General features: G+C 45.5%; 1 protein-coding gene across 2 annotated transcripts in view; it reads right to left on the reverse strand.

Moving 5' to 3' along the window:
• RIN2 (Ras and Rab interactor 2) overlaps window positions 1–18,668 on the reverse strand; it is a 216,870-nt gene that overhangs the window by 171,910 nt on the left and 26,292 nt on the right. The window contains exon 2 of one of the 2 annotated variants that reach the window (XM_028144929.2): window positions 4,366–4,491. The exons of the other annotated variant lie outside the window; for it this stretch is intronic. The gene's annotated coding sequence lies outside the window, so the exon portion shown is untranslated. The remainder of the gene's footprint in view (window positions 1–4,365; window positions 4,492–18,668) is intronic. 2 annotated transcript variants of the gene reach the window in all.

Consider the following 18,668-nt stretch of genomic DNA (forward strand, 5'->3'; position numbering starts at 1 on the left):
GTTGTGAGGAAAGAACATGTAATGTGCTTAAGACAGGACCCAACTTAACAGCAAGCTTTCGATAAATGCTGCTGCTTTCAAGCAAGACTTGCTTCTTACAATGATCAGACTTCTAAGCTGCACCTGCTGGTGTTGGAAAGAACGGGGTGGATGGAGAAAAAGAGAGAATGAGGAAAAAAGGAATGAATTCCATCTTCTCAAAACCAATTTAAAATCTCAGTCAGCTGATGGCAGTGCCGACCCCTACTCAACAGGGAATAGGGAGAACAAAAGCAAAAGCGAAGCATTCTCCATTGATTATATTTGGTTAGGAAAGTTGTGTTGCGTGGAGGGAGGAGACACCTATGACCAGAGGAGGTAAAGGAGGGGCATCCAGGGGAAGAAGCCGGTAGGGGTGTGCTCCTTGGTGCAGGTGACTAACCATGGGAGGGGTTTCCAGAGGAACTGCCTGAGTGAGTAATATTTCCAATGGGCTTAGCAGTGACGGAGGACTTGTGAGACAGCATAGGGACACCAATAAGCCAACCACAAGAATATAACTCCCCTCCACTCCCTAGAAAAATGTCTTATCTGCCTTCTAATAACTTTTTATTTCTTTTTATAAAATATATTTTATTGATTTCAGAGAGGAAGAGGGGGCGGGAAGAGAGAGAGAGAGAGAGAGACATCAATGATGGAAGAGCCATCATTGATTGGCTGCCTCCTGTATGCCCTATACTAGGGATGGAGCCCGCAACCCAAGCATGTGCCCTGACTGGGAATCGAACCATGACCTCCTGGTTCATAGGTCGACGCTCAACCACTGAGCCACGCCAGCGGGGCTCTAACCACTTTCTAGCAGATGTCGAAACCACTTTTCCGCACGTGCAGTTGGTCAAGATTTGGTGGATACATGACCTTCCTGGGGTGGTAGTAATGAGCGACATGGCCATCTTGCCCCCACAGCCCACAGGCACAAAGGTAGTTGCCAAGCAACTGGACAGAGGAGGAAATAACCCCTATCCTGACATGGAAAGTTCCACTCCAGGACCCCTTGCAGGACCACCTTTCTCACAAGCCTGCTTTCCCACACAAGCCCACCTTGTCCCCAGCTTATAAAAGTAGCCAAGCAAAGCCAGCCCCTGAGTTTGGAGGACCTTCCTTTCCTCTGCGCTGCCTCCCTTGTGCTCAAGCATAAGCTTAATAAAATCTGTCTGGAAGTTTCTCTGGGTTTTCTCTCAATTTCTATCTTGTGGAACCCAAGAACCCCAACACCAGTGACGCTTGGGTCTGATGGGCAGAGGACTAGGCTTGCTCCAGACACTATCAGAGCACTCCTTGGGGTACTGTGAACTAGGGCGCTCAAATCTGGCCGCTGGCGGGCCTCATGACTTCTCTACTCTGTGTCCATCTCAGTGTCTTGTTCTCTTTTCTCAATCCAGTTCGTTTTCTCTTGTTATAAATCATGCAAATGGTTTCCTTTTCACAGTCTCCATTGTAATGTTAGTTCCCTCAGCACAACATTTGCATTTCACTTGGTGTTGTAGGTTGCAGAGATGGCCACAGTTCTCCACCCTCCCTGAATGCCTGCTCTTTGCAAGATGGCTTTGCAACTCTTCCCATCAAGTCCTTCTCAGAGAGATTAGTCTATATCAATAGAGAGGAGTCTATTTCTCATCTCGAATCTGGACTAGCCTGTGACCTGCTTTGGGCCAACAGAATGTGGCAGAAGTGGCCTTGTGTTATTCTCAAGGTTTAGCCTCAGGAAGCCATGCATGTTCACTTTGCTGGGGCCCTGACTAACCTGCTGACGGATGAGAGACACGTAGAGGTAGGGAGCCATCCCACTGAGGCCATCCTCGACCAGTCAGCTCCCAGTCAACCAGGAAGCTGACTGAAGACTCGAGAGGCAGCCCAACTGACCTAGCTAGACCGGCTGAGCCCAGTCCGAACTGCCCACCTACAGAATCATGAACGAAATAAATGGCTTATTATTTGAAGCTACTAAGGTTTGGAGTGGTTTGTTAGGCAGCCAAAGCTAACTGGTAGATTAGGCAATAAAAATATAATTAAGGAATTATACTTATCTAACAGTTTCCCTGCAATTTTTTATCCTTCTCAATTTAAAAAAAAAAAAATCCTCATATTCTAGTCCTGCTGCTGTACCCATTATTGGAGCCTTATACCTACTAAGCATAGGGAAAGTATTGGACATTCTAGACAATGTAAAGAGTTGTTCAGAGTTCTCAAGCAGCTGCTATGACAGATACACATACATAAATACAAGGTGAAAGACAAGGGCCACCAACCCTATGGCAAAGGCTGACCAGAATGTATGCAGAAGTTACATATGCCGTATTTTAACATTCATATCAAAGTCCATTCAACAATTTCACATCTGAAAATATTTTCCACTTGGATAACAACCTAGTAAAAAGTGGTGTCTCAGAGCCCTGCCAGTTCCTGGTATTGTTTAGTTTACTGTTGCATTTTATTGAAGTTACTTATTTATAAAAGTCACACACAAAGACGTTTTATCTAACAGGAAAGATAGAGGAAGTGAAGAAGAAACCTCTGGCCTCCAAAGACAAACCTTTAGCACCAAGGTAAGTCTCATGCCCAGAATTTTGCACTTCTTATCATCATCATCCTCAAAAAAAAAAAAATCACTTACAATGCTCTTTGGTATTTACTTAACTGGCATTTATTCATTGTCTACCACAGGTTAGAGTTTGTGCTATAAGAAATGAGGGACATGAGACATAGGCCAAGCCCTGACCTCAAGGAGCCTGATGTCAAACAAAAAATAGAAACATTGATGATATAGAAACATTCAATTCACAAATGATTATTACTTTACATGATATGAAAAAAAAAAAGTCTCATGTAACCCGAGCAGAAACTACAGAATCTAAACTCATGGAGAGAAAGCAGATGGCTTCCTGAGAGAATTGCATGTTTAAACCAATACCAACAACATTGATCTAGGGTTCAAAGTAAGGAAACAGACTCACTACACACTATGCAAAGTTATTTCTCCAAAGTTACTCTCTTGTCCCCAAATGGGTTTGCTTTCTCTAAGAACAGTTATGTCTGAAGGGCAGGAAAGTCCCCAGCTCCTGGTCCAGAAGGAGGGAACAGTTGGGGCAGGGGTGGAGCTCACAAGTTTGGCTTCAGAGAGCCCTAAGTTCAAATCCCATCTCGTTGTGTGGCCTTGGGTAAGTTACTTCATCTTATTTGTAAATGAGTGTATGACATCTACCTTAGGTGGTGTTATAGCGGGTTTCAATGAGATCACTCAAAACAATGACAATATTTATTTTGCTCCTGAATCTGCTGTGGGGGCAGGGCTCAGCAGGATGATTCATCAAGGCCAGTTTGTCCCAGCTCTACTCAGCTTCAATGGGAGCAGCTCCAAGGCTGGGGCTGGAGCCTTCCAAAGCTGCACTCACAGGTCAGTGGTATTTAGGTGGGGTTGCTAGCTGGAATATCTCCCCATGGCCTTTCTATGGAGCCTGGGCTTCCTCACATCATGGTGGCTGGTCTCAAAGGCAAGTGGCCCAAGAGAATGAGAGAGCCAGGTGGACACCATGTTGCCTATGCTGATCTCCACTTTGAAGTTACTCATGTCACTTCTGCCCATTCTCTCTGTCAAGGCAGGCACTGAGTCTCACACAGATTCCACCAAGAGAAGAAAAAGTAAACTTCCTGGCTTGAGGGGGTGTGGGAAGGTTCTGGAAGAGCAGCAATAATTCTGTGGCCATTTTTGAAAAATATGATCTGTCCTAGTGACCTATATTGATGTCCCTTTCATGCTAATTCTCTTTCAATGTGGAGATCTTTGATTATATGAAAAAAAAAAATAGATGAGAATTGGGGACGAGAGAAATGGTAAACAGGAAATATATGAGAAAGGGAGAAAGAGGAGTAAGGCTTTTACGTTGGGTTAGGGCCCCACCATCATGACTGTCCTCTCTCAGTAACTGACCAGGTTGCTCGTGCCCCTTGATGTCCCCCTATCTAGGATGTGGGCAACAGCAGTGCCTATTTCATGGTGCTATTGTGATAATTCAATGAATTAATCCATTAAAGTGCTTAGAGTGGTGCCTGGCACATAGTGCTCCATACATGTGAGCAGTTATATTTTATGTTCTTGGGGCTCCCGAGCTCTCCTGATCTTGGCTTGGCCCTGTGGTCAATGCATTATGAACTGAATCCTTCAGATAACCTGGAAACAGGTACACATCCAGCTCTCTGACAGGGTAAGTTATACCCACACCAACACAACCAAGCTAGAGCACACAATATTCCCATCCTGCTGAAGCACTTGGCAATGAAAAGCAATTGTTGGTTGGCACACACTGGGTTTTATAATTTGTTACATACCCTTCACAGCAGCATTTCTTCTCGTCTCCCAATTTAGTCCAGCTCCAACCTCCCCAACATCGTAAAGGACTTGCACATTTTATCTTTTCCAGTAGAAGTTCAGAAGTCTGGATCTTTTGTGTCCATCTACAACACAAAGAATCAAATATTTAGAGTTTCTTATGCATTAAAAAAAAATACTATGAACACCACACAGAGGACTTGCCTCTTCACTTGGCCCTGGAACAGGAGTGCAGTGAATGGCTTTCCATCCTATTCTGATCCCCCATCCCGACCTCTGGGCCAGGCGACTGAAGAGGGACCTTCTTTACCAGAATGTTCTCTAAATCCCTATGCCAATACTCAGATTTCTAAAACTCCAAATAGTCTTCCACTTAAAAAAAAAAAAAAAAAGGTACTAATCAGCAATGATTAGTCAGTCAATTCGTATTTTCAATCAATTAAAAGTGACAATTTGCATCAAATTAGGTCATACAAATTTAAACAGCCCTGCAATCTTCTAATCTAAGATTTAGAGATAGAAATAACCTGAATATTAAATTCTAAAATGATCCCCTATTTCATTATTTTTGCATCAATTCCATGCCTTTTCAAAATCCAGTACATAAATGCAGTCATCTAACTTGCAAACAAGCAGAAAACCAAGCACAAGTATCAAATCAAAGCTGAAGTTCCTTTGATGATCATCACTAATACCAGGATCCTTGTCAGAGGTGAGCACTGTTATAACGTGGGATTATATCTTCACAGATCTGTGCATTCAAATATTCAATATCTCTCCCTCAATGGGTGTGGTTCTTTTCTAAAGAAATATTTAATGTGTGTCATCCTGCACCTTGTTTGTTTCATTCTCAGGGTGTCTTATCACACATCCCTACATCAGGATAAGACGGTGACCTCATTTAAAAAAAAAACACCCTGATTAATATTTCACAATCTCAACTCCTCCATCAGGCCATATAACTGCACTCTGACTTCCTCCCTTGCTTTCCTCCCTGGACGGTGTTACACACATTCCATCCCTTCCTTCATCCTCTAGATATAAATTTCTGGCCTAGAATATCCTCCCTGCCCCTCTGTAATTGAGGAGATTAGCTCTCAGGCCCAGAGGCAACATACTTGGGCTTGAATCCCAGTTGAGAATTTCAGAAAAAGTACTTAATTTTTACTCACTTGGATTCCCTATGTATTAAGTAGGATGACTGTAACAGCACCTACCTCAAAGGGTTATTCTAAGGATCAAATAAAATAATCCATAGAAAGCATAGTCCCACTACAGGGTACTTACTAAATGCTCAATAAATCACCAACATCAGTCACTGTCATCGTCATCATCATCATCACCTTTTATTTTTTTTGGTAATAATTTAAATCCCGCTGTCTTCTTAATTCAGATTTCCCCCTGAATTTCTACTTCACATGTAGATAGGAATACTAAAAATGATCCCAATAAACTTTAAGTTCCATTTACTTCCCAATGTCTTCTCATATTTGCTCTCTGGACTCAGGATGAGCCGCAGTTGCGCAGAGCAAATGAAGCCAGGAGCAAAGGAAGGCTCTCCTCCTAAAGTATAAAAATTGTAGGGCTTCCTCCATTACATTGTTTACATTATCCTATTAAATACATATCCACAAATAAAATAACTAAATATCTTATTCTCATGAACCTGTACAATTATACCAAGCAAATTTATAAATTAACTAAGAACAAAAATGTAAACACCACAATGACAAGTAACAAGAGGGGTCCAAGATGGTGGCGGAGTATTTGGAAGTTACACTCACCTCCTCCCAGGTCCAAACTGGAATTACAACTAAACTGTAGAACAATCAACCTGAATAACCACTGAAAACTAGCTGAACAGAGTCTTATACACTAGGATTTTCCAAAGAAGCACATCCAGGCGGTAAGAAGGGCAGAGACGTGATAAAAGCTGGCCCCGCACACACACGCGGCCACTGAAAAACCGAAGAAATATCTCGCCTTAGGGGTCTCCCTTGAGGAGTGAGAGGTCTCAACACCCAGAGCACCAGAGCCAGGAAGAGTAGTCCACTAATATCTGGCTATAAAAATCAGCGGGGAGCCCTAGCTGGTTTGGCTCAGTGGACAGAGCGTCGGCCCTGGGACTGAAGGGTTCCAGGTTCCATTCCGGTCAAGGGCACTTACCTTGGCTGCAGGCTGGATCCTGGCCCCATCCGATGGACGCAACCAATCTATCTGTCTCTCTCACATGGAGGTTTCTCTCTGTCTCTCCCCCTTCCTTCTACTCTCTCTAAAAATCAACAGGAGGGAAAAACATCCTAGGATGAGGATTAACAAAAAAACAAAAAAAATCAGCCAGGATTCTGTCCACCAGGTGGAGACTAGAATCCACTAGAAACCCAGGTGCCCTCTTAAAGGGGCAGCGCACAAAATCTCATTCCTGGCCAGTCACCCTGGGCTCCAGCAGGGGGCTGGTGGTTTGAAGTGGACTGGAGTTGTGGGACAGACTGTGTTGTGTGGCTCCGAGGAGAGAGGAGAAGAGAAAGCTGCCACGGTGCCTGTGCTGAGTCCCAATCCCACACTGCCCACAGACTGGACCCAGGACTCCCTCCCATACTGCAACATCCTGGAGAAATGCAATAACCCCACCCTCTCAACTCCCTGTCTACTCCCCATGCCCCGCCCTACGGAGCTCCCCTGCCCAGGAGTCAGCTGCTTGGGCCCCTGGTGAAGACTTTCTTGGAGGAGCTTGGAGGGTGAACTCAGGGATTGTCAGAGACTGCATTATGTGGCTCTAGGGTGGGGGCCACTTCCCTTATGCCCTGAGGGCCTCTGTCTCCGGAGAGATTCACTAGATCCATACTCCTGACTCTGCCCCCTGGGGCCCTGACATGTTCTTGCACTGCAGAGGAGTCAGCGTGCTGTGGTCAGCTTGGGCCCTTGGGAAAGACTCTCCTTGAAGGCTATCAGGAGATCCCAGCAGATCAGTGAGAGGCTGAGTTGTGTGGCTCTAGGGCAGAAGCCGTTTTTTCCCTTGCACGTCCATCCAGTTCCTGTGCAGCATCCTCCCTTACACGGCCCATTTTTGGTCTGTTTGGACCTGATGAGCGCTGATGCCCTCATCCCGATGACTCCCTGAGACCCTGCCACACCACAAAGGTCTGAGGACACCCTGCAAGTGGCAGCTGGCCTTTGTGTACACGGAGAATTTTGCTGAGCGGCTTCAGTCCCAGCACTGGTGCGGTTTGAATCTGTATCAGTTTGGTGAACAACACTCGCCCCTACCGGGAGACTCACTGAGAACCTACCTCATGCCAAATGGCCCTACTAGCCAAAGCAACCTATAGATTCAGTGCAATTCCTACCAAGATACCAATGGCGTATTTCACAGAACCAGAACAAGTAATCCAAAAATGTATATGGAACCACAAAAACCACAAATAGGTTCAGCAACATTGAGAAAGAAGAACAAAGTTGGTTTCACACTACCTGATATCAAACTATACTAAAAGGCCATAATCATCAAAACAGCATGGTACGGGCATTAAAACAGACATACAGATCAATGGAACAGAATAGAGAGCCTAGAAATAAACCCACACCTATTTGGTCAATTAATATTTGACAACGGAGGCAAGAGAATATACAATGATGTAAAGTCTATTCAATATATGGTGTTGGAAAACTTGGACAGATACATGCCAAAAATGAAACTAGACCACCTTCTTATACCATATACAAGAATAAACTCAAAATGGATTAAAGACTTAAATGTAGGACTCCTACAAGAAAACATAGGCAGTAAAATCTCTGATATTTCTCTTCACAATATTTTTTTTTTCTGATATAGCTTCTTGGACAAGGGAAACAAAAGAAAAAATAAACATATGGGATTGAATCAAACTAAAAAAATTTGCACAGCAAAGGAAGCCATCAACTAAACAAAAAGACAACCTACTGAGAGGGAGAAAATATTCACCAATGGTACATCTGAAAAGAGTTAATATTCAAAATTTATAATGCACTCATACTACTCAACATCAAAAAATAAACAATCCAATTAGAAAATGGGCAGAGGACCTGAATAGACACTTCTCCAAAGAGGATATGTAGATAGCCAACGGACATATGAAAAGATACTCAACTTCACTCATTGCCAGAGAAATGCAAATTAAAACCACAATGAGATATCACCTCACACCTGTCAGAATGGCTGTCATCAATAAATCCATAAACAACAAGTGTTGGCGAGGATGTGGAGAAACAGGAACCTTCATGCACTGTTGGTGGGAATGCAGACTGGTATAGCCACTGTGGAAAACATTAAGGAGGATCCTCCAAAAATTAAAAGTGGAACTGCCTTATGACCCAGCAATTTCACTTCTGGGTATATATAACTGAAGGAACCCAACACATTAATTCAAAAGAATATATGTACCCCTGTGTTCATTGCAGCACTGTTTATAATAGCCAGATATGGAAGCAACCCAAGTGCCCATCAATAGATGATTGGATAATGTAGAAGTGGTACATATATACAATGGAATATTACTCTGCCATAAAAAAGAATGAAATCTTACTATTTGCAACAACATGGATGGACCTAGAGGATATTTTGCTAAATGAAACTAGTCAGTCAGAGAAAGACAAATACCATATGATTTAACTTGTATGTGGAATCCAAAGAACAAAACAAACAAACAAAACAGAAACAGAGCCATAGACACAGCGAGTGGACTGGTTGTTAGAGGGGGAGGGAGTTGAGGGACTGGGTGAAAAAAGTGAAAGGATTAAAAGTACAAACTCACAGTTACAAAATAGTCATGGTGATGCAAAGTACAGCATAAGGAATATAGCCAATAATCCTATTTAATAAAAGAGTGATATGCAAATTGACTGTCACTCCAACACACAAGATGGCCACCCCCATGTGGTCAAAGATGGCTGCCCCCATGTGGACACAAGATGGCTGCCACAAGATGGCCAGCAGGGGAGGGCAGTTAGGTGTGACTGGGCCAGCAGAGGAGGGCAATTGGGGGGGACCAGGCCTGCAGGGGAGAGCAGTTAGAGGCGACCAGGCCTGCAGGGGAGGGCAGTTGGAGGCAACCAGGCCAGCAGGGGAGAGCAGTTAGGGGTGACCAGGCTGGCAAAGGTGGGGAGTTAGGGGTTACTGGGCCAGCAGGGGAGGGCATTTGGGGGTGACCAGGCCAGCAGGGAAGGACAGTTAGAGGCAATCAGGTCGGCAGGGGAGCAGTTAGGTGTCGATCAGGCTGGCAAGGGAGTGGTTAGGGGGTGATCAGGCTGGCAGGCAGAAGCAGTTAGGGGCAATCAGGCATGCAGGCAGGCAATCAGTTGGGAGCCAGCAGTTCTGGATTGTGAGAAGGATGTCCGACTGCCCGTTCGGGGATCGGGCCTAAACGGGCAGTCAAACATCCCTTGAGGGATCCCAGATTGGAGAGAGTGCAGGCTGGGCTGAGGGACACACACACCCCCGCCCCCGTGCACGAATTTCATGCACCGGGCCTCTAGTAATGTAATAACTATGTATGGTGCCAGGTGGGTACTAGAAACATCAGGGGGACCACTATATGAAGTATATGATTATGTAACCACTGTGCTATACACCTGAAACTAATACCAAATAATGTTTTGTAAAAACTAAAAATAAAATGTTCTTTGAAAAAAAAAATAGTGATGTCAAGGAAAAACCCATTGTGTCCCTTTCAAATGTCTCCATGAAACTGCTGAAAGATTCTTGAACATATTTACATTAAAAAGAAAAGATCTGTACTTTTATTTACTATTCAACAGACTTTGTACATTTAACTATTTATAAATCCACAGCATTGTTTTTTTCTATTGTAAGAATATATTTTCCTCAACTCTCCAAAAATAATTAACCAAAAGGGCTGACAAAAAGGAAAGAAAAAAGTACGTAACAAGATTATTTAACAGATGATGATGTTGTATTGAAACTAAGTCACTCCTTGAAAATGAATATAATGGAGTTGCATCTTCTGTGAGGAGAAAGCTAATGTAAGAGAATAAAGCAGGAGTTATCCTTAAAGTTAATCTGCTGTGTTGAGAGGCACCCATGAAAGGGCCACCTAGAAACAGGAGTCTGTGGTGTCCCACATCATGCGGACTCTGGGGCATTCACTCACTGAGTAGAATGGAAGGGCAGGTGGAATAGCTCACACAATTCAGATTATTCCCATCTCTGTTCGACTCTGAATACTCCCTCAAAACTTCTCTATCTGAACTACTGTGCAGCTTTCATTCCTCCTCCCCACTGGGCCGCATTTGGTCTTCACTTGTGGCAAAGACACCGTGTATGTCCTCAGCCCCCTCTGTTCCTTCCTCGTATCCTGCAACAATTCCACTATGTGGGATGACTTGGTCCCAAGGCAAATTAAATAACCACAAACCAAAGGTGGGCACTGAAATTCCCTGGCAGAACTTGGCTACAAGGCTCACCTCTTCAGAGGCTCTCACCCCTCACTGCACACCTGAGAAGTTTTAAGTGGCCCCGGCCACACTCAGATCAATCACAGCAAATGTCTGGGGGTGGGACCTTTGCAGCCCTGTTTTTCAAAGCCCAGTGGGTGATTCCAGTTTGCAGTAAAGGTTGAGAACCAGTGACCTAGGGATTAATGGCTTTAGAACTCTTGACTTCTGAGTATAATAATAATAATAATAATAATAATAATAATAATAAATACATTTCAGCCCGGCCAACGTGGCTGAGTGGTTGAGCATTGACCTATGAACCAAGAGGTCATGGTTTGATTCCCAGTCAGGGCACATGATGGGTTGCAAGCTCCATACCCAGTGTGTGGTGTGCAGGAGGCAGCCAATCAATGATTCTCTCTCATCATTGATGTTTCTCTCTCCTCCCTCTCCCTTCCTCTCTGAAATCAATAAAAATATATTTTAAAAAATACATTTCACATCATGACCCATACTCATACACACATAGACAAAACAAAAGCAAACATTTTAATAAGACAACACTTAACTCTTACTACTAGCTACGCATTCTCATGTTTTCCATTCCACTCACTTTTATTTAATGGGTGATAGTCCACATGACCCACAGTTTGAAAAATACTATTGTAGATGACCCAGAATATAGTGAAATGAATCTTATATAATAAAAGCCTAATATGCTAAGTGTCCAACTGTTTGACCGTTCGACCAGTCACTATGATGCGCACTGACCACCAGGGGGCAGAATCTCCGACTGAGAGGTAGCTTGCTGCTGGGGTCTGTCTGATCGGGACTGGGCATGATGGGCCAGACACGCCCTGGAGCCCTCCCGTGGCCCCTCCCCAGCCCCAATCGTGCACCTGCGCCCTCTCACAATCTGGGACCCTTCGGGGGATGTCAGAGAGCTGGTTTTGGCCCCATCTCTGCAGGCCAGGCCAAGAGACCCCACTGGTGCACAAATCTGTGCAACAAGCCTCAGTTATTAAATATTATTCTTGAAATAAAAACATATTTCAAAAACTAAAGAGCATAAATGAATCCCAGAGAACAAGTCTATACTTACAGACGCCCACTTTGAACATCTTAAAATATACAGTATATATATATATCCACACACACACACACAAACTAGAGGCCCGGTGTACAAAATTCGTGCACGGGGGGGAGGGGGGGTGCCCCTCAGCCCAGCCTGCACCCTCTCCAATCTGGGACCCCTCGAGGGATGTCCAACTGCCTGTTTAGGCCCTGGAATTGGGCCTAAATGGGCAGTTGGACATCCTTCTCACAATCCAGGACAGCTGGCTCCCAACCGCTCGCCTGCCTGCCTGACTGATTGCCCCTAACCGCTTCTGCCTGCCAGCCTGATCACCCCCTAATCACTCCCCTGCCAACCTGATTGACGCCTAACTGCTCCCCTGCCGGCCCAATTGCCCCTAACTGCCCTTCCCTGCCAGCCTGGTCACCCCTAACTGTCCTCCCCTGCTGGCCTGGTCGCCCCCAAATGCCCTCCCCTGCTGGCCTGGTCGCCCCTAACTGACCTCCCCTGCTGGCCTGGTCCCCTCCAACTGTTCTCCCCTGCAGGCCTGGCCCCCCCCAACTGCCCTCCCCTGCCGGCCTGGTCCCCCCTAACTGCCCTCCCCTGCAGGCCTGGTCCCCCCCAACTATCCTCCCCTGCCGGCCATCTTGTGGCAGCCATCTTGTGTCCACATGGGGGCGGCCATCTTGTGTGTTGGAGTGATGATCAATTTGCATATTACCTCTTTATTATATAGGACATATATACACATTGAGTGGCCAGATTATTATGATCTCTGAATGCATAATAATCTGGCCACTCAGTGTATATCCTATATAATAAAAGGCTAATATGCAAATTGTCCCCTCAACTAGGAGTTCAACCAGCAGGCAGGCCGGCCAATCGCCCATGTCCCCTCCTCCTGGCCAGGCTGGACAGACCCCACCCATGCATGCACCGGGCCTCTAACATACACACACACACACTGAGTGGACAGATTATTATGCATTCAGAGATCATAATAATCTGGCCACTCAGTGTGTGTGTGTGTGTGTGTGTGTGTGTGTGTGTGTGTGTATTTCAGAGAGGAAGGGAGAGGGAGCAATAGATTAAAACATGAATGATGAGAGAGAATCATGGATCGGCTGAGTCCTACAGACCCCCTTCTGGGGATTGAGCCTACAACCCGGGCATGTGCCCTTCATCGAAATCAAACCTAGGACCCTTCAGTCCACGGGCCGATGCTCTAGCCACTGAGCCAAACCAGCTAGGGCTTAACATCTTTATTATACTCCCAAATCTTTCATTTTTACAAAAGGTCAAACTCATGTATACATTTCCTCTTGTGTGTACATATGATGTATGTTATGCTTTGCCCAGTAGCCATTATTTCCTATCTATATTATCACACAACATTTCATCTATTTGGAGAATCCTTAAATGACTGCATTGTGGACAGAGCTTGTTTCACTCTGTTGCTCAGGGGGTGCTGGTCTTACGTTTTGCTTTATCCCCGCACCATGGGCATCACACAGGATGGACCATGAAGTAAGCATCTGCACTAGTACTTGTGGACTGAGCTTTCACATCCTGGTACATAGTTCCAATTTGGATTTAACAAAATAGTACTCTAGGGAGGCTGATAAATATATCTGGCCTTCCAAAGAAACGGGTTTGCCTTCACTAGCCGTCTCTCAATAGTTACCATGCTTCTAACGCCAGACTATAGTTCAAGCTATCCAGTGCTCTTACCACGTGGGAATAATAGTATTCAATGTCGCTGCCAGCATCCAATTTTCACTAATGTTGCTGCAGTCGCATCCCTAAGTGTTCAAGACAAAGGATTTTTTGAGCACCGTGGGAAAAACCCACCAGGCAAAATGTTATTAGTCCACTTCCAAGGAGGTTTTGACTTTGAAAAATACAATAACTAGCCAAACCCAATCCAACCAAAAGAGATGCTAAACTAAGCTTATATTTGACATAGATGGCATATGTTATGAAATCTTACAGGCAGAAACTTAAGACACCGGCACCCTAAAGACTGCTTTATGTAAGAAAAACGTAATTGTATAGGAAAGAGGGAAGCGGACGGACGGAGGCTTCCCTACTCACAGCATGTGGGCACAAGCATTTCCTCGGCGAAGGGCATCTGTTTTCAATTTGGTTATTAAACTTCAACATGGTTATTTTCCTAAGAGAAATGCAGATTCATTTCAAGCGTACTGGTTTCTGAGCAGACTGAAAATCTCTCCAGGGTATATTACAGGGTTTCTGACCTTCACAATTTTAAATTATCGTGCGTTTTCATTTAATTCCTCTATGGAGGAAAACTAATGTATGGGAGGTGTCATGATTACAGCTGTTCATTAATTAAACAAATATTGCTTGGGCATCTATTAGATGCAATGTGCTTTGAGACATACTGAGTCACTTTTCAGGGGAGATTCTGGAGCCCTTACACAGTAATTAAAACCCCCTCAAGGTGAAATCAGCTTGAAGACAACAGGATGCCAACCGATTTACCAACCTTAGTATAAGTGTTAAAAGAAAACATTGTTCCACAATCTCACTAACTTAGGAAATGGGGAGTTACAAGGATTAAAACAGGTTTCTTTGTTGCAAGATTTCTAAAGCCTCTCTGTGACTATGATCCAGAAGGTTTACAGTATGTCCAGTACCTTCCAAAATTCGGGAAGGCAACCGATCAATGTTTCTCTCTCTCTCTCCCTTCCCCTCTCTCAATGAGCATGTCCTCAGGTGAGGGTTAAGAAAAAAGAGTCTGCACCAAAAGCCCAAGCTGGCCACAGATGACTCCTCTGCAGGTCATGAGCTTGACAGTGTGGGGCCATGGAGGGTTAGGAGGGTGGGGCTAGTGGATCTGTGTGTGGGTGTGTGTGGGGGGGGGGGGGGTGTCAGGGCAGATCTGGGAGTGGGAAGGTGGAAGAAATGGACCTTGCCTCAGAGCCACGCAATTCAATCTCTAACATCCCAAGTTCATGCTCAAGAGCCCTCCAGGAAAGTCTACATCAGGGTCCAAGCTGCTGACTCCTCAGCAGGACGTGAGCTCTACAGGGCAGGGTGGAAAGGAGTCGAGGGTGGGGCTAATGTGGTCCTCCAGGATGATGCTCTATGGAGAGGCGGCGTCTGCAGGAAGTTAGGGAGAGGGACTCAGCACAGGAACTCTGGTAGCTATCTCCCGGGCGCCATGCAGCCCAGTCTGTCCTCACACAACTCCAGTCCTCTCTAATCTGCCCTCCCTCTGCTGGAGCCCAGGGTGAGCTGCCATGGATGAGATTTTGTGGGCTGTCGCTTTAAAAGAGTATCTGGGTTTCCAGCAGACTCCAGTCTCTCCCTAGTGGGCAGAATCCATACCGATTTTCACAGCCAGATGTTATATGGTCTGCTCTTTCCATACTGGTGCTCCAGGCTGGGGAGCTCTGTGTGGAGGTGATACCTCTACTGCTGTGATATCGCTGAGGCAGCTATACATGGGTGCGAGGCCAGCCCTTTTCCTGTCTCCACCTTTCCTACCAGTTTCGATACGGTTCCTCTGTAAACCCTTGGTTATAAGACTTTTGTTCAGTTAATCTTCAGTTGGTTATTCAGGCTGATAGTTCTGTATTTTAGTTGTAATTCCAGTTTGGACCTGGGAGGAGTTGAGTGTGACTGCTACCTACTACACTGCCATCTCTGATCTTCCTAATCTCCTCTTCTGAGTCCAGCCAACTTTCCTTTCACATCTTCCTGGGTTTATCCATTTTAGTTTTAATTTTTTGAAATATTGATTCAAGATTATATATATGAAAATGTTTATCTCAGAATACTTAAATAATTAATGTTGGGACAGTATATTTCCATTTTCTTCCACTTTGGTGTGTGTGTGTGTGTGTGTGTTTAGAGGGTATGAGGTGAGGCCTGGCTGGTAGAGCATCAACCCATGAAACAGGAGGTCATGGTTCCATTCCTGGTCAGGGCCCTTGCTGGGTTGCAGGCTAGATCCCCTGTGTGGGGCATACAGGAGGTAGCCGATCAATGATTCTCTCTCATCATTGATGTTTCTATCCCTCTCTCCCTCTCTCTTCCTCTCTCTGAAATCAATAAAAACCTATTGATTGTGGGGAGTGAGAATATTCAAATCTTGAAATTTTTGACTTTCAAACTTTGTTTTCTTCTGATTAAAGTGATGCTTGCATGTTGTCTGTCACTTTCTGCTCCATTTACAATAGATTTTCTTTTCTGGACAGCAATGAAGTTGATGCAGAAGAGGGTCAGGGCTTGAAGTGGCTAACTAGGTTTCTGATTCAATCGCACCCTCTACTGTTGATATGGTGAAGTGCAGTCTGTTGTATGGTGAGGCTTCTTGGAGGAAGGGTGTCCCTGTGATTTTGTGATTCTTTTATCTCTGCAGAACGCTTAATTTTTATCCTTTTCGCCATTCTTTCTCCACATTGCCCAGTCTCCCAGGGGCAAGTACCCTTCCAAATTTCTCCATCTTGAAACCCGTCTTTCTGAAGACTGTTTCCCTGAGTCCCACACACATTCAAGTATTTCCACTGGGGACAGGCTGTGTCTTTCCAGGGGGGGATGTCTAGGTTGGTCACCCGGGCTCCCCGCACTCTTGTCCTTTTCTCGACGTATCCTCTGTGGTCCCTGGAGCCACCTGGCCGGACCTGGGTGCTTATTCCACTCCTTATAAGTAATTTGAAGTTTGTGGAACTGTCTCCTACTAATATTGTGGGTGATTTTAATTTGCTCTATTTGTTGACTTGGGTGACTTTTTTTGGAAGTTACGTGAAGAGTTTTGGATCTAAGAAGCCACCATTATTCCAGTGAAACTCAGAGAGCTCTCTATGTGTTTAAATAATAATGCCATTTACTGCTTTTTACTCATTTACCCATTTCACTCAAACCTGTTTACTCTTCGCAATACAGAAATGTCTCGGTGCAGCTCTCTATATAACTTTAAACAAGGAACTCTTTGTAATAACACACACACACACACACACACACACACACACACACCCGCAAGTGTTTAGAATACCTAAATAACATCAGCCATCACCAGAACCTGCCCTGAATATCAGCAAAAGGCAGAGCACCTGAGAGCATCTGCCACCTGGGATGAAATCATAGGTACTGTAAGTTACCAGAAAGCCGCATGTGATTCAAGTTGCCCCGGGATAACAGCCTCTGCCTAAATTCCGTAATTTCCGGAGACGGAGCGGACAGCGCTCTCCTGGCCCCGGGTGCCACCCTGCTCAGACACACGTGGTTTTTGAACATTTCTCGGACTATGGGAGCAGGCTCTTTCCAGGAGCCCAAAGGGTCTGAGGTGAGGAATGAATCCCCACCCCAAAGGCCTCATGCAGGGCTGCGGGAGGGGGCACAGGAGTACCTGGCCCTCCCTCCCCACCCCTCCAGCAGGGTAACTGAGTCAGTGTTTACACTGAGGCTGAGTGAGCTCTCGTCCATAGGGTGCATCAGCGGCCTCCCTTCCCTGACTCCCCTCCCCACTCCCCTCAGGGTTTCCTGGGATCACACCGCTTGCCCCATAAAGGGACTTACTCACATGTGACGCTTTGCTCAGGGCCTGCTTCTGAGGGAACCTAGACGAAGCCTCCGGAGCATCCCCCAGGGAGAGAGCCCCCAAACAGGTCACCAATCCGCACGGGACGAGGAGGAGAGGGGTCTTGGACGTCACACCCATGGGTCCAGGGAAGCTCATGAGAAGATCCTAATGGCAGTGTGTGGAGCAGAGTCTGCAGTTTCCTCTGTTCCCAGGGCCACTCTTGAGACCAGGGCCAAGAATTTAAAGGGGCAGCGGCGAGGAGGAGCCTCTGCATTCCATGACAAAGGCCTGTGTACACAGTAACGTCTCGTCTCTGTAAATACTTGTGGAATGAATGAATGAGAAGGAATTACGTTGGAGAAAACCACATTAACATAAACGCTGCTATAAGCACTCAGGTTTTTCCAGTTAACGCTCTAATCTCATGGAAATATTTGTTACCGTGTGATGTGATAGACAGATAAGAACACCAGAATGGGCTGGAGCTGAGTTCTTCAGAAGTCCTCCTGCTGCCACGGAGGGGGCTCGAGAAAACCGACCCTGGGGGAGGTCGCATGTAGAAGGGGCGGTCATGTGTGGGGAGGTGAAATGGCGGAAGTTCATGTCACCATCCCCTCATTTTGCCATAAATCTAGAGGGCACCCCAGGTGCCCCTCAGATACAGGTGGGAGCTGCCGTCCCAGGACCCCATGGTGCAGGGGTCCCACCCAATACTTGTGGAGTGGCCGTGAAGAAATACGTCTGTGCAGCAGACAGGGACTACCCTAATGATGAAGGCAAGGACAGCCAACAGGGGTTGACTTCAGAAGCCAGGTTCTCGATGTTCTAGAAGAGGCCATGCAAAGCTCCTGCCTGCTATGAGCAAGGGAGGCGTTTAGAATGCAGGAGAGATGAACATTTATAGGCAGAATCACTGCTTTCTTGACTTCTTGAAAGGATCAGTTAATCAAATCAAGTTATTTTAAAACTTTGCTATTTTACAATAATCAACATTTAAAAATGCATATTTTGTCCTGGGCACTCGGTTAGAACAGGCAGGTTCCATCTGCCCCCTTCCCTCAAGGGGTTTAGTGAGAGAGACAGGCCAATCTAGTGTGACCAATTCACTCAATAATCTATTGACAATCCTCCTGTAAATACCTACTTTGTCTGCCCTCGCTGGTTTGGCTCAGTGGATAGAGCGTTGGCCTGCAGACTGAAGGGTCTTGGGTTTGATTCCAGTCAAGGGCACATGCACAGGTTGT

The sequence above is a fragment of the Eptesicus fuscus genome, chromosome 12 (assembly GCF_027574615.1).
Source record: "Eptesicus fuscus isolate TK198812 chromosome 12, DD_ASM_mEF_20220401, whole genome shotgun sequence".
Taxonomy (NCBI): Eukaryota; Metazoa; Chordata; class Mammalia; order Chiroptera; family Vespertilionidae; genus Eptesicus; species Eptesicus fuscus.